This window comes from Loxodonta africana, chromosome 15, assembly GCF_030014295.1.
Source record: "Loxodonta africana isolate mLoxAfr1 chromosome 15, mLoxAfr1.hap2, whole genome shotgun sequence".
Classification (NCBI taxonomy): Eukaryota; Metazoa; Chordata; class Mammalia; order Proboscidea; family Elephantidae; genus Loxodonta; species Loxodonta africana.
In genome coordinates this window covers 61,311,175-61,334,349 of record NC_087356.1, presented here as the reverse complement: position 1 = coordinate 61,334,349, position 23,175 = coordinate 61,311,175, and the positions used below count along the sequence as shown (strand labels likewise).

General features: G+C 49.2%; 1 protein-coding gene across 1 annotated transcript in view; it reads left to right on the top strand.

The window, feature by feature from the left end:
- The first annotated feature begins 4,253 nt into the window (after positions 1-4,253).
- PKNOX2 (PBX/knotted 1 homeobox 2) overlaps positions 4,254-23,175 on the top strand; it is a 354,189-nt gene continuing 335,267 nt past the window's right edge. The window contains exon 1 of the mRNA XM_023557078.2: positions 4,254-4,321. The gene's annotated coding sequence lies outside the window, so the exon portion shown is untranslated. The remainder of the gene's footprint in view (positions 4,322-23,175) is intronic.

Sequence of the window (23,175 nt, the reverse complement as noted above, 5' to 3'; positions counted from 1 at the left end):
TTGAGCTAGGTCCACACAACACCAAAGCTTGTGTTCTCTGCTGGAAGATCCAAGGAGGCTTTGAAAAGAGGTGACATATCAGCTAAATCTTGAAAGCAGGCAGAACTTTGGAAGGTAGAGAAAGCGGAGTGAAAAATCAAGGCTACAGGGCCAGTTGGAGCAGGAAGGTTTGAGAATGAAGGTTGGTGTGTTCTGGGATCCAGAAGTACTCTGGGGTTGCTAGAATAGAAGTCCCCAAACTTCTCAGTGGCAGAGACTTTAAGAATACAGATTCTTGAGCTCTTCTCCAGACCTACTTTCCCCAGGGGTGGTACTGGGACTTGAATTCTCCAGGTGATTCTGTTGCAGGAAGTCCATGAAAGCACTTGGAAATACTGGAGGGCAGTAGATTGGCCTGAAAGGCAGATGGATCAGGGCCAGACTAAGAGGAGGAACTTGAATACCATGCTAAGGAAAGTGACCTTCAAAGCCCACCTATTTATCATATGACCCCAAACAACCTTTCAGGCTAAACCTTATAGGCAATGGAAGGCAACTGAGGGTTTTGAGGGGACATTCACAGTGTGATCCAACCTTTGTTTTAGGAAGAACATTGTGGAAGGATTGGGGAGACTGGAGACAGGGTGACCAGGTAGGAAATCATCAAAATATTCCAGGTGGCTAAACTAGGACAGGGGCAATGATGGAGAAATAAGTTCCATTCAGTTTAATTCAAGAAACATTTATTTAATACGTCTTCTGAATTGGCACTGTACCTGGTTTTAGAGATCCTAAGATGAAATGCGAGCCCTGGTGGCACAGTGGTTAAGAGCTCAGGCTGCTAACCTAACGGTCAGCAGTTTGAATCCACCAGCCACTCCTGGAAACCCTATGGGGCAGTTCTACCGTGTCTTGTAGGGTTGCTCTGAGTCGGAATCGACTCGACAGCATCTGACGACAAAAACAGCAAGACGAAATGAGGGCAGTGGTAGAATTCTCGCCTTCTACACTAGAGACCGGACTTTGATTCCAGCTGATGCAACTCACGCACTGCCACCACCCATCTGTCAGTGAAGGGTTTCCATGTTTCTATGGTACTGAACAGGTTTCAGTGACGCTTTCAGACTAAGATGGGCTAGGAAGGAAGGCCTGGCGATCTACTTCTGAAAATCAGCCAGAGAAAACCCTATAGATCACAACAGTCCGATCCTCAACCCATCATGGGGATGGTATAGGACCGGGCAACACTTCATTCCATCATGCATGGGTTCTCCATGAGTTAGGGGTTGGCTTTATGGCAGCTAACAACAACACAACATGATAAAATAAGATGTTCTCCCTGTTCGCAAATTGATCACAATCTGTCAGGTTTCATTAAAAATAATTAAGCTGAGAGTAAAGAGAACTGGTACTTGGACAAGTTTTAAATTTTTATTCATTGGAGGATACAGGCAGGATTCAGGTTAGGCTGTTCATTGTACAGGTCTGGAGCTCGAGGAGACAGCTGGGCTGGCGTGGGCTGCTTATACGACCAAGAAATGAAGCACAGCTACAGTGAGAAGAGGGGAGGGAAGCAAGCCTTATGAATGCCAAAGTTTAGAAATGCTAAGATTACTAGTCACTCCTGTTTGGTTATAAGGTTGATGCGCTGATGACATAAGACATGTACACGCCTCTCCACCCTCTTCTTCATCCTCAGAAGGGTGAAGGGGAAAGGACTGTAGAGAATCTAAAATGAGCTCTCTAATTAATGAGACATTAACGACTTAATTTGTGCTCTATCGCTTCTCTCCTCACTGACAGAGCCAATATTTAAAATATTGGCTACTTGTGTTCATGAACTATATATACTGGCCTGTGTCACCTATTGGACTTTTTGTATTATTGTCATGTAATATTCTACAGGTTGTGACATTGTCTTCCTCAACAGAATGAAAGCTCTTTGAGGATAGGAGCCAAACTTGAGCTTCTTTGCTTCTGTCCTTTCTCCCTAGAACTATTACTTGGCTGAGCTTCCCGTGGGTGCAGAATATTTGCCTCGAATAATTGTAAAAAAAGATGGTTGCCTTCTAGGTAATCATTTGTCAAACTTTTGCAAATTGAAAAAACAGTCAAAGCAAGATATAGATTTATTTAAAATTGCAATGTACATTTAAAAAAAAATCAAAAGTGGAAATCATGGTATATTTAAAAGAGTCCAACAAATCACAGTTCATGGCAATGGGTTTCCCACATGAAGAAAGAGTTGGGCACCAAACTGGATTTCAGAAAACGAGGGGCCTGACAAGTGTGAATCAGTGATGCATGGCTGTGGCCTGCAGTACTATTTATGGCTCACTGACACCTCCCTGATGGGGTTAAGTATTTATATGCAGCCTGAATCTCCCTTCTGACTGCAGCCTACAGCAACTCACCAGAGCCATGGGAAAGAGAGAAAGGCCTCCTTCCAGGGGTCCTGGGCACGGGCAAATGAGCCTCCCTTCCCCCGCCTGTGTCTGAGGAGAGCTTCCCTCTGAGAGTTTATGGCAGCCTGACCTCTAGCCTCTGGCTTGGAAAATCAGGTGGCTTCTCTACTACGTAAAAAGGGCAAGTGCATTCATGATTATTCTATTATTATACAATGTATAATATAAAATAGCAAATATGCTGTCAGCAGCCAGAGTCTCTGACCACAGATCAGAGGCTGGGGTAACATAAATCCACCAAGCGAAGTCTTTGGAGGTTCGATGTGAAGGTGAGCGGCTTCAACTCTCACTGTAACAGGGGCAATCAGTGAGGAATTTGGGCCACTTTGGAGGGTGAGGTTGCGGGTACTGGTGGGATCTGGCCAAACAGTAGTTAGTATATTTGGGATGTGATACAAAAGAGATTCTAATGGCTCCTCCCCCCAAGCCATGGAACCTGAATAGCTCTCATCCTTGCCTGTGACTGAGGCAGGTGAGGAGTGACCTAGAGGCTCAGAGAGAGCTAAGGGGCAACCTTCAACTTCTTGGGTCACATTCTTTACTGAAAACCTGGACTGCCTGGGTTTCACTTGCTGCTTTCCCTGCTTACATTAGCTCCTTTGTCTGGGCTTTATCCAGGCCCCCTGCCTGATCTGAGGTCAGAGGATCAATCGCTGCCTGACTGGCTGAAATGGCTCCTCTGTGAGCAGAGGGGAGCAGACTTCAAGGGGCAGAAGGGCTTCTCTGTCCTTTTATGCAGAGAGGCGCGTGCTAAGTTGTAGAAGCAAGCAAGCCTTCGTTTGTAGATGGCTGTGGGCCTATACCTGGCACATAATAGGACTGTCATCTGCTGAACGAATGAAGATACATGCCTGCCTTGGTCTTCTTCTGTAGGAACATAACCAAACAGGGAGTTACTCTAAATCCTCACTTAGGTGAGGAGCCAATTTCACTCCCTGAGGTAGATGAAGCCACCCCACCAGGCCCAGGCCGAAACAGTCCAGCTGGTCTTTCCTTTATATTATAGCACCCCAGCCCCGCCCTCCACCCCCACCCCCAGGACTCACTGGTTTACTAAGGACTTTTTAGAATGAAAATAGCAGTAGCTTGGAACAGGCTTGCCTGATATTTGCAAAGAGGTGATTTACTGACAAAGCCTCTACGCCCTTTCATCTCTCCCCTACCCCATTACACTCTCTCCCTTTCTGCCAACCTAACGCCCCAGGAAGCCCACAGCAGAGAAAGCTCTTGAGAATAGGAATAACTAACCAGAGTGTCATCTGAGCACCTTCTCTGGGGCCAGGGTAATGAGAATTATTCAAATGCAATCATAAAATGAGGCCAGGCTGGCAGGAATGGGGGGGGGAGGAGTGGGGGTAGAAGGAAGGCTTCCTCGCTAGTCTAAAGTCTTATAATTTCTTGGGGAGTTCTCTTGGGGTCCACAGAAAATTTCACCTCATCCCTGTCCCCTCAGCGCAAGGATGTCTTGAAACCCTGCCTGAATTGTTTGCTGAGGAGGACTTAGAATGGGGAACAGTGCTCCTTAGTCACTTGGGGGTCCGCTGCGCTCCTCCCTCAGAGGCAACCCTCACATTTTGAGCCTTTTCCTCAGGGTGGTTCTTGCCTCCCCGCCAGCAGGAGCAGGCCGGCGTCTGACGTCTTAAACGAGCCTCCAGTAGAGGGAGACACTCCAGCAGCGCCTCCGACTTGGAAGCGGCCGGGGCCGGGAGTGGGTGGGGGTAATGGGGGGTGGGGAGGAAAGGGGGAGTGGGGAGAGGGGAGGTGTGTAAAGGGGGGCCTCGGGGGGCGGGTCCCTGTGCCGCTGACGTCCCGAGCAGTGCTGGGAAGTATAGGCTGTGTTGTCACGCCGGTGTCAGTCTGATGAAGATTGGCATCAGGTAAGCTGTCATTCATTTCCATGTCAGAGACGCTTTTGCAGGCGGCGGCGGCGGCGGCGGCGGCGGCGGCTGCTGCTGCTGCGGGCGGCTGCCTCAGAGCGCGTGTGTTTTATTCCAGTCCCCAAGCCAGAGTATTATTCATTGCGACAGGGCAAGGAGGAGAGAGGGAGAGAGGGAGGCAGCAGGGAGGAGAGAGAGGGAGGCAGCAGGGAGGAGGGAGGCAAGGAGCAGAGAGAGACGGCGGAAGCGTGCAGACAGAAGCTGGGGGAAGCGCCGGGAGAGCGCGGAGCGAGGCAGCGCGAGTCGCGGCGAGGCCGGGGGAAGGAGGCGGCCAGAGACGCGCCGCTTGCAGGCGCCCTGGCCGGGCGAGCGCGCAACCCTGCAGCCGCAGCCGCAGCCGCCTCCGCGCCGGGCGCGCATTGTCCGCGGGTGCGAGGAGTCGGGCTGCGGACTCGGGCGACCGCGGGCCCAAGAAACCGTAGTGGAACGGGCGGGGAGCTGCGCACCGGGAGCGTCCGGGGGACCCGGGACTAGGGGCGGCGCGCGGTCGGAGCTCGGAGCCCGGGTTGAGGAGGCTCGGGCTGGGCGCTCCGTGGGGCGAGGCTGGGAACAGTCGGCTCCAGGTTGGCTTTCTCCGGGCTTCGGACGTCCTTGGGGCCGGCGCTTACTCGGCGCCACCAGCCTGGAGCTGCCTTCGAGTGGCTGGAAGCCGGAGCGGCCCCAGGCTGGGGCCGGGTGATAGGAGTCAAGGAGCGGTGGCCAGCCAGGCCTGGGGAGCCGGGACGAGTGGGAGGTTGCGGGCAGGCCGGTGAAACCCGGGCCAGTGAGCTGTAGCGTGGAGAAGCCAGGCTCCGAGAAGCCACTCTCAGGGACGCTCGCCCCGGGAGGAGCGAGAATCTGTACGGTCACTGGCTTTCAGCGGATTGCTGGGGGGATTTGGTGAGGTGGGGGGAAGCGGAGGGGCCCGTGACCGAGGCTTGGGAATTGGGAGCTCTCCTGGCTCGAGAACTAGGGGATGAGTTCGTAAAACAGGGGGGTGAAAAGCACCCTAACAGCAGAGAGCTGAGGGGGATGGGGTAGGGTCCTGGGTCTGCCGCGCAAAGTTTGCGTTTCTTTCTCTCTCTCAGCTCCCGGCCCCCAGGAAGAAACAAGCGAAGCAGGCCGCCTTTTCTCGGGGCTCTTAACAGGAGAACCCGGGGTTCCCGCGCGGTGGGGAGACCCGGGCTGGGCATGGCGGGGGTGGGTTGTGGATCAGCCCTGAATTAAAGCTGGGCTTTAGGGCCAGGCTAGAGTTTGGCGTATAGGATTCAGGCTGTTTTCAGAAGCGGAATTAAAGGGTTGCTGAGTAGTTTAGGGATCGAATCCACACCCCGGCGAGATCAGCGGGCTGGAGGTAGGAGTCGGGTGCCCGGGCTTAGATCTGAAGCTGGAGTCGGAGGAACGGGTGGCGTTTTTAGGGTTCGGTCTCGGGATCACGGCTCTTTATTGAGGTTGAGGCAATTGAAATTTGGGGAGGGTCGCGCGCGCGCTGGTCTTGACGCTCGGTGGGTGGGAAAGCGTTTAGGGAGGTGACGAAAGTAGTTGATCCGAGCCACGGCAGGGGAACCCCGAATTCCTATTCCTTCTCCCCGAAAGCGGATCTTTAGGAGGAGAGGGCTTAGGGCCCGCGGAACCCAGTTTTAGGAGAAAGATTCCGGGAAGCCGGCAAATAGAAGGGACGTTCTGGGCGAGTGACTGGGCAGCTGGAGGGACTCGGAGTGGATCCTAGGATGATCCGATGTCAGCTCGGCGGGCCCCGGGAGCCACTTGCGGGCTGCGGGCGCAGTGCGGTGGGGCGGGGGCGGGGGCGGGGGCGGGTGGCCCGGAGGGGCTGCGGCCTGCGCTGGGGTGGCTCTAGCAGCGAGTTCCAGCATCCTGCCCAAGGCAGGGCGGACTCGAAGCTGGGCGCCCTGGAGGGAGCTGCCGCCCCTCAGCCGACAGGCGCTGCCTGCTCTTCCCTTGGCCGGCCCTGGAAGCTCACACGCCCGCCGCCGGTGCGATGTTCCGCCTGGTGGAGCGGGAGCTCAGGATTCCTACTCTCACCCCACTTGATCCAGGACTCCGCCAACGTGTTGTTGACTTTTTGGATTTCAGATGCTCCCAACTAGTGGAAGTCAAGAGCCTCTCATTTTAGGCAGGTTTAGGCTACTTCCCCCAGCCAAATCTGAGAAAATGATGGTGTTCAAAAATAACATGATGTTAACCAAAGCCCCAGCCCTTTGCCCTTCCATTTAGCCCGCCATTCTGGCCTCCCCAAGGCCTCAGGACCTTCGGGGAAGGGCGATCTCCCGTTTCTGGACTCATCTCCCATTCGAGCTGCACCCCCATGGCTCGGGCCTGGCTCGGAGGTGGGGGAGAGGTCTCGGATCCGGGAGGGAGGTATCCCTCTGATCATATAGGGAACAGTGGGGTAGGAGGAAGGTTTGAGGTTTCTTCCTCGCAATTTTGAACCCACCCTCCCTGCCCCCGACACTCTCGCTGGGCCAGCCAGGCAGCCCTTCCGGTCGCAGAAGACGCGGGACCCACGCGAGGCCCTGGAGGTCCCGGGAGTCGCGATCCGCCGCGGCCGCGGAGCTCCAGGGCTGTTGTTTTGCAGGCTTGGAATTCGTGCGCTCCCTCTCCCGCCGAGAGCCTGAGGAGGGAGGGAGCCCTGACCCCTACGGAGACTCCCCGGTCACCGCCTCCCTTTGTGAGCTCGAAAGGAATGAAAGCCAAGAGAAAAAGAAGCTACTCAGAATAAGGGGCAGGGGGTTACTGGAGGGAGATAGGCCCGGCCCCCGCTCACAGTAAAATGCCTCGTGCAAATTGCACTGAAGTGTACCCAACTTGAGACTGGCTGTTTTATGATCCTTTCTGGGAGTTTACTGCTCTCTGCTTTTAAGTCTATAGATTGCTTTAAGTTAATGAAAGTGCCGCTTTTAAAAGGGGCTTTTATGGTGTGGCAGCGGTCTGTCCAGTACCTCCCCTTTACTTTTCCAAAATGGGCATGTTTAGAAAGAAGGAACTTGCTGGAGTTCCCACATGGACTGAGTGTGGAGGAGGAAGCCATGTGACAATAAGGATTAATAAAACCCAATGTCTCTAATTCAGAAAGATGAGTTTTCTTCTTTTCCCGTCCAGTTTCGTCTGTACATTCCTGTATCACCTCTCGGGCTTTCACTGAGTCTGTTACTTTACATGTTGCTGGGTGCCTCACCCACGCTCCCCCACCCCCAATTCCTAATATGTAGGCCTGACCTTGTTCAATTAAACCCGAACTGGATTTCAGTATTTCAAACCCAGTGCCAATTCAAACAGCAACTGAAATATTTACTTGGGGGATTTGGGGAGGGGCTTTGCCTTGCATTTGGGAAGACAAATGTGTTAAAATGGCAGGGAGAAAGGCTGGGCACCTTGCTTGAGAAGGAACATGGCAGGCTGTTTTTCAGCTCTTTTTTTTTTTTTCTTTTTCCATCTATTTGGCACAAAAGGTGAGATGACAAGGTTTTTGAACCAGGTCCTAACACAGAAACTACAGTGGGGCTGGCCTGTGGCTTTGACCGCATGTCATAACCATTTAAACTGTGGTTACTTGTTCAAAGCTCAAAGCTTCTCCAAGCTGGGTTTCATTAACTCTACACCAGTTGCCTGGAAGTTCAGTAGCAATAAATTGTATAAACACATTTGAAGTGAGTTAGTGATGAAATAAGGAGAATTACTGTCTTGTGAGTGGAGAATCCTGAATTCATGGTGTTCTAGCTTAACTGGAAACATACCTTCTCTCCCTTGGCTTGATGTTTATGGGTGCACCAGAGTGTGTGTTAAATTTCTTTCTGCCATGTCCATCTTCAACCTGGGACTGCAACTCATTAGAGACCAGGGCATGCCGAGAAAGCTAAAAGGCAGAGTTTTAAAGGGGCCTCTATTAGCCTGCTTTAGGAACCAACTCACACTGATCAACCTGACTTTCTTATCCCACATGAATGCAATGTGCAACCTAAACAGCAGCAGAGCAGAGGCAAATTAGATTTTTAAATGTTAGAGGCTTAATACTGCTGTGTTGTTAAAATTTGAATTTGTTGTTATTAAAGAAACAACCTATAACATTTATAGGCTTCCAACCAACGTGTTGCTAGATTTAGCCTCCCCCCCCCTTCTGAAATTCTATCTCCAATATCAGACTTTTGTCCCTGATTTATTTAATCTGGAGCACATTTTCTAAATTAGCTGGAGGAAGGTGAGAAGGGCCGTTATAAGTTTTCCGTTTCCTATGCTGCATGGCACGAGGACTGGGGTGCTCTAAGATATATATAAACGTGTGATGCAATGGCAAGAGGGGAAACGTGTGATGCAATGGCAAGAGGGGACGGCACGTGAAGCAAAGTGTCTAGATCAAACAAAATGTAGCTCAGAGTATTGAGAGAGTGAAAATGATACCACCCAAGAAAAACAGAGGAAGTTATATGGAAAAGGGAATCAAGAGCCACCGTTAGCCTTGATTCTAGCCAACACACTGTGCTTTGCAAAAAACACTTGACATGAGATCCGTGGCTTATGGCAGATTGAATTATATTGAGATGCAGAATTTAGCAGGAGGGGCTGCACTCACCCAGGCTGTGTGGCCAGGATGTGTTGCAGTGGGGATCTGCTAATTTAATTAAATTTAGTACCTGGTGGGAAGTGGCCAGGAGATAATCCAAGTTGGCAGATCAGCAAGCTGAGCTAGTGTATAGACTGAAATTTGGGGACTTGGTAATTTTATACCCTTTTACGGCCTGGCTTTGTGACTCCAGTGGGCCTTCAGCTTCTGAACCTGGGTTTCTTCATCTGTAAAGTGGGATGTGTCTGTTACACAGATTCTTCATTAGGCTGTGAGGAGTGAAGGACACAGCAGAGTCCCACACAGGGTTCACACTACATAACAAAGGACATAGGAGGCAGAAGGATTCTCTGCAACAAAGTCACACCCTTGGGTGTGTTTTCTTTCCCTGCCTGGTCCCAGAGCCTTTCCCCACAACTCTCAGGAGTTCTCACCTTGGTGAAGGGGCTGAACTCTGGCCTTTCTTTGCATACTTGAATTTGGAAACCCTCCTGTGATTCCCAAAACCACCTGCACTCTATCAGTTGGGAAAATTAAGGCTGAGTCGGGGAACCAGGCTGCTTATTCCCAATGGTGCTCCCTTGAGTAGTTTTCATACATCCGCTGAACATCAAATCGGACTTACCAGAAACCCAGCCCCTTTTCTTTGTGTCACTGGGGAGGCCTGAACCCTGACTGTTATGTGACATTTAGTCAGGTTGTGGGGACGCATACTGGTCTGGAGCTAGCCGCAGCCTGGGCCTTGCTTAGCAGTCTTCATACTGGCAGATCAAAGCAGATTCTGGGCCAGAAGGCCCAAAGAGTTACACCCAGCATTCACATCAACATGTACACTGCACTTATACGTAGCCTCCTTTCGTTCCAGTCCCTGATTTTTAAAAGCCACCCCTGATACTGCAGACGTAGCTCCTGTGGAATGTGTTTAATTCTCACTAGTCCACGGTGACTCCTATGGGTCAGTTTTTTGTCCACACACTTATCTCGTTGCAGGCCACATCTTAGTTTCCATTTCGACTGCAAGTGGGAGCGAGCGCCTGGGGTGGCGGGGGTGGGGGAGTGGTGGTGGTGGTGGTGGTGGTTATAGACAGACTTGGAGGGGGGATAGAAAAAGCAACAGTTTTGCTGAGACGATGCATGACAGTAGGGGAAGAAAGACCCTCTACCAGAACTTGGATTCTCCTTGATTCCAGAGCCTCCAGGAGTGCAGGGAGCAAGCGCTGGAGCAGTTCAGTGCATCTCATGCCGGAAAGAGAAGCTCGAGAAGAGCTTGCTGCAAACGTGTTGTCTTCTGGGGGATCTGCTGTTTGGCTTGGATGCCTCCCCGCAGGCCTGCCTGCCTGGGTTTCTAATTACAAGAAGGACGTTTTCTGCTAAGACCTATCTCACTAAAAACACATCCCTGCGTGTAATAAGAAACCTTAAACCAGGCAGGATATTTTAAAACTGAAGCCATGAAGATTAGATTAAGTCTCCACCAAACAGCTTCGTTCTCGTATTATTTTTGGCTGGAATGTGGAGAAAAGCAGCTGGCCCTGGGGCCCACGGCAGACTCTTGAGGCTTCGGATGGGGCCGGACTGGGTGGCGTAGCTGTTCATTTCTCTGCCTAATAGGAACGTGGCCAATTTCAGTGTGGCTCAGTCGAGGTAGGGGGGTGCCCAGTGGCGGATGAGGGAGGCTGGGGGAAGGGACCCATTCAGATGGGCCAGACAGCGGCCCCAGAATCAGGTCACAGAGCAGCAAGAATGCTTTTAAATCACCCACCCAATGAGTTCTTACTCTCTTGTGTTCAGCTTTTCCTTCTCTTCCCACCCCCCATCCCATTCCTAGTAAACCCAGCCATCTTCCAAGTGGCCTTTGACGGAACCTTAAAATATTGGGTATTTGTCTGGGTGAAAAGAGGGAGCAAATAGCTGTTCAGGATTTCCTGCAAGTAAAGCCCAGTAACCTTGCTTCCTGGGCCCTTGTCCTGTCCTGCTGGGGACACACAGTGGGCAGCATCCAGGCCACAGTGTTGACTGACCAGTTGCTCAATGTTTGGTGATGGTGTCAGTGACCTAAGGAAGGGCCCACACCAAGCCCTATGGAAGCAAAAAACAAACCACATCCTATGGAAGCCACAGCATGGTATTGACTTATTCCTTTGTTCCTTCACTCAGCAAATTGGCGTAGAGTGTCTTCTATGGTCCTGGGACCATCCTAGGTGCTGAGGATACAGCAGCAAAAACAAAGCAGATACATATAGCTGGAAGTTCCTGTCCTCAAGGAGCTTCCTGGCTGTGGCCTAGTGGAAAGAGTACGGCCGTTAGTATCTGCCAACACTGCATTTTGAGCTGAGTTCTGCTATTTACTAATTGCATGAATTTAGACAAGTTGCTTAACATCTTTGATCCCAGTTTCCCCATCTGTAAATTGGGAAATGAAAGTACCTAGCTCTTAGGATTGTTGTGAATGTCAAGTGGAGGGAGACTTTGTAAAGTACCTAGCAGAGTGTAAGGCACATAGTGGACTCCATCTTGGTAGACTCTCCTCCCCCATGCTGTTTGGGAACTGATGGTCCAGTTAGTGGATTATCCAACTTGGCCTTTTCTTTTTGCTTCCATAGGATGTGGTTTGGGCCTTCCATTAGGTCACTGACACCATCAGATGACCATCACCAAACATCAAGTAAACGGCCAGTCAACACGGTGGTCTGGGTGCTGCCCACTGTGTGCAGAGCAGGGCAGGGGCCATGAAAGAAAAGAGATACAGGGTCCTTGCCCTCAAGGAAGGTGCAGCTTGAGGGTAGTGGTGGACAAGCCCAATACACAAATGCATGGGAAAGGACATGTGGACACGTAGAGGTGACATAAAAAAGGAATGAACCAATTGTCACACAAAAAAGGCAAAAGAGGGGTGGAATGGTGCCCAGTAATCAGAACAGAGTGGAGGCAAGCTCCGTTAGAGGAGCGGAGGAGAGGGGAGGGCTGGAAGAGCTGGGCTGCAGGGGGAGGGGTGAAACATGAGACTCCTCTGTCCAGTCATGGTGCTCTGGTGTTGTCATCAGGGATTGCTGGGGAGCAGCTTGAACTAGAATGAAGATTTTGGCCCCCTCTGACTTCTAAGTGGCCAAAGTGGGCTGCCATTGCTTCAGGAGTACAGCCTGGGCCTCCCTATTGGGGATTGGCTTCTTTTACACATTGAGGGATTTCTCAAAGGACTTTTCTGTGTTGACTTCTCAATGGACACAACTTAGGCTAATGATTTAGTCTACAAAGCAAATGAACTAATTTCCTTCCTGACTACAACACAGCTATTCTACCCAGTCTCCTTGCTTTTCCTAAGCTAAGAGAGCAGAGACTATAGGCTCCACATCTGGCCCTTTCATCTTTCAGGGACCATAAGGCTGGACAGATGTCAGTGTGGTTGGGATGTGGCAAGAACAGGAGTCTGTGCTAGAAGGCAGAGGGCAATGGAGTCTACTCTAGACTCTGTGTGACCTTCAACAAGCGACTTACCTTCTCTAGATGTTTTCTCCTCACCTATCCAATAACGGGCTTGAACTTGCCCTCAGAGGTCCCCTTCAGCTCAAAGTTCCATGATTCTGTGTTTCGTACCAACTGGATTGCTTCATAAATAGTCAGTCATTTAAACAACCACTACCTCAGGAAAAGCAAACAAAAGCAGACTGCAAGTGCTTGTTCCCGGGGTTGACTTGTGTTTTAGGGTCTCAAGAACAGTGAGAAGTTGGGCTTTGACTTACTTGGTGGTCTTCTTGAAGAAAATAGATGCACCCTAGCTATAGAGGTTAGCTCCATGAGGACAGCATTTTCAGTCTGGAGACTCACCTGCCTGCTTATAATAATCAACATTTGCTTCTTTTGTTTAGACAGCCTCGTGTTTCGGGGAAAGAACACAGGTTTTGGAATCAGTGTCTAGGTTCTGATCCTGCTTCTGCTACTAATAAGTTGTGTGTCCTTGGGCATATCACTTAACCTCTCTGAGCCTCTGTTTTCTCAGCTATAAAATGAGGATAATAATAACACTGAGCGTGTAGGACTGTCGTCAAAACTCTGAAGGAAAATATGTAGAAGTGTTTGGCACAAGGAGAGCTCACGGTGAATGTTAGTTTTATTTCCTAATGAAGCACGCCCTCACATGGGCTCTCATTTGATCCGTACAACTTTGTGGAGTCGGTAGAATGGGTATTGTTATACAGTTTTACAAATGAGGAGAACTGAGGCTCAGAGAAGGGCTCCACCTATTCCTTTTTTGAGAATTTCTTTAAAGGAATAAACTGAAATTCCGTGGCCCCCCCAACCCGTTACCCATACCTTTGGTTGGCAAATATCTGGGAGAGCTACTGGCTGTTATGGAAACCAAAACCTAGAAGAAGAGCTATTTTTTTACTTCCACAAAACCTTCAGTCACAGGTGGGGGCTGGGCTGGACAGCACAAAGTGGTAGAAGTAGATTTAGGGGCACATAGGTGTAGTAGCCATGATGGTGGCGGGGGGGCAGGTGGCAGAGCAGTATGGCCTTTGCCCTTCCTTGATCTGCCCACCCAGGCTGTAAGCTGGACTGGGAGCCCCATGAAGAGAAGCCCTTGGGGGCCCACACCCATGGTCCACTGGCTCAGAATTCTGACTGACACCAAGGATCACTTAGCCCATTAGTGGTAGGGCTTGTCTGGGTCCTGTTAGGTGAAGGGTGGGCACAATCTCCCTCCACTCAGGGTAGCACAACGGGTCTGTGGTAGAGTAGGGGGGCAAGCCCCACTGCAGAGGTTCCTCTACCTGTCCTCACTCTAGCAGTTCATGTTTACTGAACACTAATTCCAAGGCCTGTGTTATTAGGCCTTTGGGAGTACAGCATTGAATACCATATGGTCCCTCTTAAGGAGCCCTTCCTGCCCATTTCTCAGGTGAGACCGCCCTCCACGAAGACTGTTAGTTCCAGCTCCAGGTCAGAGGCAGGGAACAGCCCAGAGAGACCCCAAGGGTATGCCCAGGGGCCCCATGATGACAAGTGCTGGTTCTCACCCCTGAGTCCTCCCTGTGGGTCCATCCACCCGTCAACAACCCTGGCCTGAGTACACTATTTAATTAATGCCCAGTAGTGTGCTATGTATGGAGCCCTGGTGGCACAGTAGTTAAGCGTTTGGCTGCTAACCAGAAGGTTGGCGGTTCGAACCCACCAGCAGCTTTGTGGGAGAAAAATGTGGTAGTCTGCTTCCATAAAGATTTACAGCCTTGGAAACCCTGTGGGGTGGTTCCACTCTGTCCTAAAGTGCTGCTGTGAGTCAGAATCAACTCCACAGCAATGGGTTTAGTGTGCTATGTAAAGAGCCTGTTGACTGAAAAGTCCACGGTTTGAACCCACCAGCCACTCCCCAGGAGAAAAGACTTGATCTGTTCTCATAAAGATTTCAGCCTAGGAAACCCTATGGGACAGTTCTAGTCTGTACTATAGGGTCACTATGAGTAGAAATCAACTCAATGGCACACAACAACAGCAGCGTGCTAGGTATTTCTAGGTGATGCAAATAATTAACGCACTTGGCTGCTAACTTAAAGGTTAGAGGTTCCAGTCTGCCAGAGGCTCCTAGGAAAAAAGGCCTGGTGATCTACTTCTAAAAAATCAACCACTGAAAAATCTTATGAAGCAAAATGGAATGTGTGGCTAATCGCCTCCATAAACTACTGCCTTCTTTGCCATGAGACTAGAAGAACTGGATGGTGTCCAGCTACTACTACTGAATGTTTTGATCAAAGATTCTATAGAAGAATCTTTGGTCAAAAAGGGGAAAATGCAGAATGGAATTTAAAATTTTCATGGAATCCAGACTTTATGGAACCATTGAGGCTGGATAAACCCCAGAAACTGTTGCTCTGAGATAATCTTTAAGCCTTAAACCAAATATATCCCCTGAAGTCTTCTTAAAACCAAACAATAGTATAGCTTAATTAGTAAATAATGTCTGCTTTGAGCATTGTGCTCTTTTAAGAACTGTATATATGGGATCGTACTGACAACAGCAGCTCAAAAGATTAGATAGGAAACTTAGGGGGCAGTGAGTTTAAGTTAATGAGGGAGGAAGAATTTGGAAAAGGAAGGTGACAATGGTTATACAACTTGAAGAATGTAGTCAATGTCGCCGAATTGTGCATGGAGAAATTGTTGAATGGCGTAAGTTCTGCTGTGTGTATTCTCAACAACAACAACAAATTATAATAAATTAAAAAAAGAAAACCTTATGGAACACAATTCTACTTGGACACATATGGGCTCACCATGAGTTCAAGTCAACTTGATGACAGCTGGTAACTGGTAACTTCATGAAAGCATCCATTATACCTCGGGAACCTGGTAAATACTTACTGAAGATTTCTAAAGTAAACATTCGAAAACTGGAAAAAAAGAAGTTCTATGGAGCACAGTTCTATTCTGACACACTAGTGGCCACCATCAGTCCTAATCAACTCAATGGCAACTGGTTTTTAGTGTGCTGTGTGGGACTCAGAACCCTATTCTTTTGTTGGGGAGACTGAACTAATGCACATCAAACTGACAACAGGCAGCATGACTTTTGAGAGGTCTCAACTTCTTTGGGTCTCAACTTCCTCACTTTACACAATGGAGAGATTAGGCTAGATTAACTTCGAGTCCCTTCCAGGTCTGCTATTCTGACTCTTTGGGCCGTAAATGCTAGTGTGTGGCCAAGACCATCGGGCTCCTCAAGTTTAGAGAAGGTTTCTTGGAGGTGATAGGACAGCTGGGCCTCCCTTCTTTAGATGCAGGGGCCTGGGAAAGCTGCAGAGAGAGACCCTTCTGAATCCTCCAGTTACCAAGAGGAATATTTGCCCCAAGGCCATGGGAACAGAAATCAAGCAGGAAAGCTCTGTTGGGGTAGAGCTCAAGAGCACCGTTCCCCCATGGCCGGGGTAGCAGTGGGGTGGCTTTGCTCGGCTGCCATGCAGAGAGCCCCTGTCCTCACAAGTCCAGGGAGCCAGGCCTCCTCTCTCATTGTGCCTCTCCCTGCCCTGGGAGGAGATCACTAGACTCCTAGTGGGCAGCAGTCCCCTGGGGACCCTCCTCATTGCCGAGTACCATTCTGGAGGAAAGCCAGGAAGCTTGGTGGGATTCTTTAGCGTTCTCTGGAGCCTCTTCCCAGGGAAATTGACTTTGGTTCTTGCACTGGCATGGCTCTTCTTGGGAAGGCACGCTGTTCATTACAGCCTCTCAGTTGCAAAGAGATGGGCACTGCTAACGCCTGCTGGCTTCCAGATTGTTGGGGAAGTCACCTTCCAAGCTGGACATCTGGTCTCCTGGAATACTTTAAAAAGTCATTTCCATTGGATTTGGAAAGGAAGAATGGAAGGAGAATTCAGTCCTAGGCTACTCTGGGGCATGCCTTTAGCTGCTGGCAGGGACACCAGGAACTTCTCCAGCATTCTTTTTGCACAGAGTGCTGGCTTTGGTGTCCTGGCCTGGCCCATGGTGGATCTGCATCCGGGGAGGGAGGAGATAGGCTGCCACAACTAGCAAAGGTAAAGGCAGGAGAAAGTTTATTTCCTGAGCTCCGTGGTTTCTGGAGAGCTGTGGAAGACTGCGCGCACAGAGGCCACACACAGCAGAGACTCCTCCACTACAGTGTGCTGGGCCCTGGGCAGGGAGCTCTCACCCTTTATTTTACTGCGTCACCACCACAGACTGAAGAGGGAAAGTAGGCTCAGAGAGGTAAAGACAGTTAGACCAAGGTCATGCAGGTGGGTTTTGTGTGACTCTAAGTCTTTCTAGCACAGCTTGCTGGAGCTCTAGTTGTACATTTTAGGAAAGCTGCTGGCTTCCTTGGTCCCTTCTTTCTCTATCTCTCATCTTCCAACCCCAGACCTCACGCTTTAGTTCCTCTGCTGTAGCTCAGTGTAGGATGCAGGACCCTGGATTGGCTAGGTCATGTCTAATGGACTGTGGTATAAGAGGATAAAGTCTGGAGATTGAGGCAGAGTCGTGCAGAGCAAGACTCTAGATTCGATGCCAAGGCTTGGGGTTGAGTCTTAACTCAACCATACACACAACTGTGTAACCTTAAAAGCTAGCCTCAATTTTCTTGTCAGTAAGATGGGGATAACAATGCCTCCTGTAGGGGCTGTGGAGAAGATCAAATGAGTTGATGCGTTTGGATGAGTCACACGCGTTTTATAAACATAAATGAGAGCGCCTACACAGTGCCCTACATGTAACACATGGGGGAGAAATTGGCTCGCACAGAGATATGTTTCTTATTAGTTTAAAATAGAGCACAGACACAAACACACACTCCCTGCCATACTCATTTGCAGAGTGATGACAGCCGTGTTTATGTGATTAAAAGCTGGCAGGGTGGCCCTTCGTGACTGTGCCCCACAGCTGGGGCCTGATGGTCCCCTCTGGGGCCCCTGAGTACCTGGTGGTTTTTCAGATTCCAGCTTAGAGTCAACATACCTGAGCTGTGTGCTTACTATGTGCTCTGGTATGGGTCAGCCTCTGCCTCACAGTCCTGTCAACCTGAACCAGCCTTGGGTTCCTCACTGCTGGTGACATTCAGTAGACTTTCATTGATCACCATCTATGGGTCAGATCCTATGGAGGCAGTAGGGCTATGACTGTGAATTAGACAGATGGGATCCATCCTCAGCAGAGCTTATAGCCCATGGGGGAAGGCTGTGATAGGAGCCGTGAAGAAGTCCAGGAAGCTGTGAGAGCATATCACAGGGGCTGTAACATATTCCACAGAGTCCCTAGGTGGTGCAAATGGTTAATGTGATTGGCTTCTAACTGAAAGGTTGGAAGTTCAAGTCCACCCAGAGGTGCCTTGGAAGAAAGGTGTGCTGATCTACTTCTGGAAGGTCACAGCCATTGAAAACCATCTGGAGTGCAGTTCTACTCTGACACACATGGGGTTTCCATGAGTTAGAATCAGCAACTGGTTTTTAGCCTACATTGGGAGCCTTGGGGAAACCCTGGTGGCATAGTGGCTAAGTGCTATGGCTGCTAACCAAAAGGTTGGCAGTTCAAATCCACCAAGTGCTCCTTGGAAACTCCATGGGGCAGTTCTATTCTGTCCTATAGGGTTGCTATGAGTCGGAATTGACTCGTCTTCGCAAAGCACGAGGTTTAAGCTGAGGTGTGAGGGTAGAGGAGTTACAGTGAGGTAGGTGAGGAGTTGGAGCAAGAATTCTAGATACCTTGTGGGCTGGCCTTGCCTGACCTCAAGCTGAGTTTTGTCCCTCAGACAAGGACCTTCCCAGAGAGACCTTTGGTCAGCCCCTCCATCCCTGGCAAGGCAGAACAAGGTGAGGGGAAGACAGCCGGGAGCAGATGATGTGTCCTGGGGATTTGCCCTCACCTGAACATCTCTATACCAGCTGCCTGGCACAGTAGAGTGGTTGCTGTTTCCTGCCTCCCGCCAACCCACCATTCCATGCTCCCAGAGGCACAGCTTTCAGAAGGAGCCTTTGGAAAACATAGGCATCCCTGCCTTGTTCTTCCTGCAGCCCCAGCTAGGCCCTGATGACATCATGGGGGTACCTGGTGCTGTTCACATGCATATCTTACCTGAGTGTGATTTCTGGAAAGCCATCATGGGCCCTGCTTTGAAGTTGGGAGGGATGACTCAGCCCTTCCTTCTCAGTACCAGCCATGGATAGGACTGTTTATTTGAAAAATACAGAAAATTAAAAAATATTGTTCAGTGACCACGAGACCTAGGGCACTCATTCATTCTTGCATTCAATTACTCTTCAACAATTATTTATTGGACACTTCTCGTGTGTGCCAGGCATGTGTCAGTGCTGGGGATAGGAAACACAGATACAGATACAAGTGAGTTTACATCTGACTGTGGGCATTGATTGAAAAAAAAAACAATCACACAAATAAACATGAGAATGCAAGTATAATAAGAGCTTGGAAGGGAAGAGTGTTCCAGGCAGAGGGAACAGTAGGTGTGAAAACCTGGGGGAGAGAGGAAGGATGACGTGTACAAGGGTCTGGAAGATGCTGGGCCGGCTAGAGCAGAGTGGTTTTGGTGTGAATCACAGAGCTGTGCCTTGGAAGAGTTTGGGAAAGAACCAGGGCTTTGGACTGGTTCATTCTGGTTCAAACCCCTACTGAGGAATTTGCATTTCCACCCCAGATATACTGAATCAGAGTCTATATTTTAAAAGATCCCCAGGTGATTCTTATGGATAATAAGTTTTAAGAACCACTGCTGTACCACTGGTTTTCAAAATTGGTCCCTAACCAACCGTATTAACATCGCCTACAAATTCTCAGCCTCTAGTCTAAATAGTAATACAAGACAGAAATGCAAGACACATCATGAGGTAGTGGTGTGAGGTCAAGGGAGGGGGGTTCACTGAAGGCTGGGGTAGCCAGGACAGCTTCCTGGAGGAGGTGCTGCCTGAAAGAAGAGGAGTGTGGATAGCAGGAGAGAGGCTTAACCCTCTTGGTTCTCCATCCTCATGTGGAAAGGAATGGTGTTTAGGAGTGCCTTGTGAGGCACTGAGGTAAAGATGTGCCTCCTCCTCCCTTTATATGCACAGTTGGAGAGGACAGACAGGAGCAGGTGCCTACCAGCTGCCCAGTGAAGTCTGGGAGGAGAACCTGGTACCAGCCTTAACTCCTTCCCTCATAGGACAGTTCTCCATGGGCTTGTGTCATGGGGACTACCTAGCTCAGGTGAGGAGCCTCCTGGGCAAGATGCTCAGAATGCAGACTTATTAAATGCTTGGGGGATTCCAAGATTGTGGCTGTTCCATCTGTACAGTGAGGTCGTATTCCCTCTAGTATGTGGTTGTAGTAAACATTTGATGGGGGCAGTATCTATAAAGAACCAGCTCATTTGGCTTCAGTTACTGAGCTTGTCCTCCCTTCCATCTGTGTCCCTCCCCCAAGCCCCAGCTCAACCTAGATTGGTTACTCTTGGTCTTAGCCTCAAGCTGGGACACAGAGAGGAAAGTTCTATTTGATTCTGTGATTCAGCCTTTTGGGGCTGTGCTGGGGACAGGCCTAAAGCAACTCTGCTCAGAGAAGGAGTTATTGATAATGTCCTTTGATTATGTTTGCATTCTGAAAATATATTTACTCTTTTGGGAGCCACAAAGAATAAGGATGCCTCAGTCACAGGGTGACCAACTGTCCCGATATGTTTGGAGCCATGCCAGTTTTAGTGCTGAAAGTTCCATGTCTGGGGAAACCTCTCAGTTTTGGTCATAACCAGAGTGGTTGGTCACCCTACCAGTTGGCCAAGAGGAAGCAGATGCAGTGGGACTGAGGACTTGTCCACCATTGAAGGCTATCCCATTGCTTCCTTCATTTGGCATCTGAATCTCCCAGTGATAGAAGCAGAGGAGCCTAGTTGAAAGGGTCAAGGCTCAAATCCCACATCTGCCATGTACTATTAGCTTGACCTTGGCCAAATGTTTTAACCCAAGTCTCACTTGTAAAAATGGGGATAATAGTAACTATATCTGAGTGTTCTTTTGGGACTCAACAGGCTTAATGCATATAAAGTACCTGGCACACCCGTTAAAAAAACCCATTGCTGCCGAGTCTATTCCAACTCATAGTGATCCTATAGGACAGACCTGGCTGGTTAACCACTAAGCCTCAAGGGTTTCTACCTGGCACACAGTACCCAAAACAAACCAAACCTGTTGCCGTTGAGTCAATTCTGACTTATAGTGACCCTGCTGGGCAGAGTAGAACTGCCACACAGTATTTCCAAGGAGCTTCTGGTGGATCTGAACTGCTGACCTTTTGGTTAGCAGCTGTAGTGTTTAAGCATTACACTACCAGTAGGTGGGTACACATAAAGGACTAAGCCATCTTAGCCACTACTTTTATTCCCAATGTTGGGGATGGTGTGGGAAGGAGTAACTACTTCCATTCCCTCAGAGTGTCTGGGCTGAAGATAAAGCTTTCCCAGTTTCTTTGGCCTGCTCCATGGGCTTGTCCTGGCCTGGCAGCAGCTCCAGAGAGGGCCCGGTGAAGTACCCATAGCTTTGTTTGTGGGGAGAGAGATGAAGACAGGCGACACGCTGTTGTCCCTGTCCTTGAGGCTGGGCTGATGGCCAGACTCCTGGGGCTTTAAATGTGTCTTTTCCCCTTTCCCTGACTCATTTGACTTTCTGGCAAATAGGAAAGTTCATTACTGTTTGGAAGCAATGAAACTTGCAAGAGGGACCTTGGAGAGCCTCTAGTCTAATTTGGCCTTCTCTCAAATAAAGGCCTTGAGGTCCAGGGAGGGCATGACTCATCTAAGGCCTCACTGCTGGTTAACACTCAGGCACTCCCAACCCCTGGCCAGAGTGCCTCCTTGTCCCATACTCTGGGGACATCCTCTAAATCCTGAGGGATACAGTGCATGACAGTTTCTGCTGTTGTTGTTAGTTGCCATCTAGTCAATTCTGATTCATGGGGATCCCATGTGTGCAGAGTGGAACTGCTTCATAGGGTTGTCAAGGCTGTGACCTTTTGGAAGCCAATCATCAGGCCTGTCTCCCTAGGACGACTCTGGATTGGTTTGAACAACCAACCTTTTGACTAGTAGTCCAGTGCTTAACTGTTTGTGCTCCCAGGGACAACTGCAGCGGGCACCGAATCTGTTTTCCCACAGTGGATCACCTGCTTTCTGGATCATGGGTGACATATTTACAGTTGCTGGCCAACTCTCTCGGCCACTTTAGCCTTCTCCTGGGCCACCTCTCCCTAATGCAGGGTAAGCTGTGTTCATGGGACATTGCCTTTTTTAAAAATAAACTTGTATACATTGACTTTTTTTTTTTTTATTTTGTGTTTTCAGTGAAAGTTTACAGGGCAAATTAGTTTCTTGTTAAAAAATTTAGACACAAATTGTTTTGTGACATTGGCTGTAATCCCCACAGTGTATCACCTTTCCATCCCGGGTTCTCTGTGTCCATTTGTCCAGTTCTCCTGTCTCTTCTTGCCTTCTTGTCTTTGCTTTTGGGCAGGTGTTGCCCATTTGGTCTTGTATAATTCATTGAACTCAGAAACATGCTCCTCATGTGTTCTTGTTTGCTTTATAGGCCTGTCTAATCTTTGGACATGTCATCAGGAGGGACATCATGACATCATGCTTGGTAGAGTAGAGGGTCAGAGAAGTAGAGGAAGACCCTCAGAATAAGATGGATTGACACAGTGGCAGCAACAATGGGCTCAAGCATAGTAAGGATTGTGAGGATGGCGAAGGACCAGGCAATGTTTTGTTCTGTTGTACATAGGGTCGCTATGAGTTGGAATCGACTCGATGGCACCTAACAACAACAACAACAATCTTTGGCTGAAAGGTGGACTTTGGGAGTGGCTTCAATTCTGAATTAGCAGGGTGTCCGTGGGCCATAGTCTCTGGGATTCTTCTAGTCTCTATCAGACCAGTAAATCTGGTCTTTTTTTGTGAATTTGAACTTTGTTCTACATTTTCCTCTCACTCTGTCTGGGACTCTTCTTTTGTGATCCCTGTCAGAATGGTCAGTGGTGGTAGCCGGGCACCATCTAATTCTTCTGGGCTTAGGCTGGTGGAGGCTTATGTGATCCATTAGTCCTTTACACTCATATTTTCCTTATGTCCTTGGTTTTTTTTAATTCTTCTTTGCTCTGAATGTGACAGGACCAAGAGATGTATTATTTTTTCCTTTTCTTTTTTTATTGTGCTTTAGATGAATGTTTACAGAGCAAGTTAGTTTCTCATTAAACAATACACATACCGTTAGTGACATTGGTTGCCAACCCAAAGATGTGTCAACACTCTCACCTTCTTGAACTTGGGTTCCTCATTTCCATCTGTCCGGCTTTCCTGTCCCCTCCTGCCTTCTCATCCTTGTCCCTGGGCTGGTGTGCCCATTTAGTCTTGTATACATGGTTGAGCTATGTGTATTATTGTTTGTTTTATGGGCCTGTCTAATCTTTGGCTGAAGGGTAAACCTCAGGAGTGAATTCAGTACTGAGTTAAAAGGGTGTCTGGGGGCCATTCTCTCTGGGTTTCTCCAGTCTCTGTCAGACTAGCAAGTCTGATTTTTTTTTGTGAGTTAGAATTTTGTTTTACATTTTTCTCCAGTTCTGTCTGAGACCCTCTGTTGTGATCCTTGTCAGAACAGTCACTGGTACTAGCCAGGCAACATCTAGTTGTGCTAGACTCAGTCTGTTTAGTGCTGTGGTGGTTGTGGTTCATTAGTCCTTTGGACTTATCTTTCCCTGT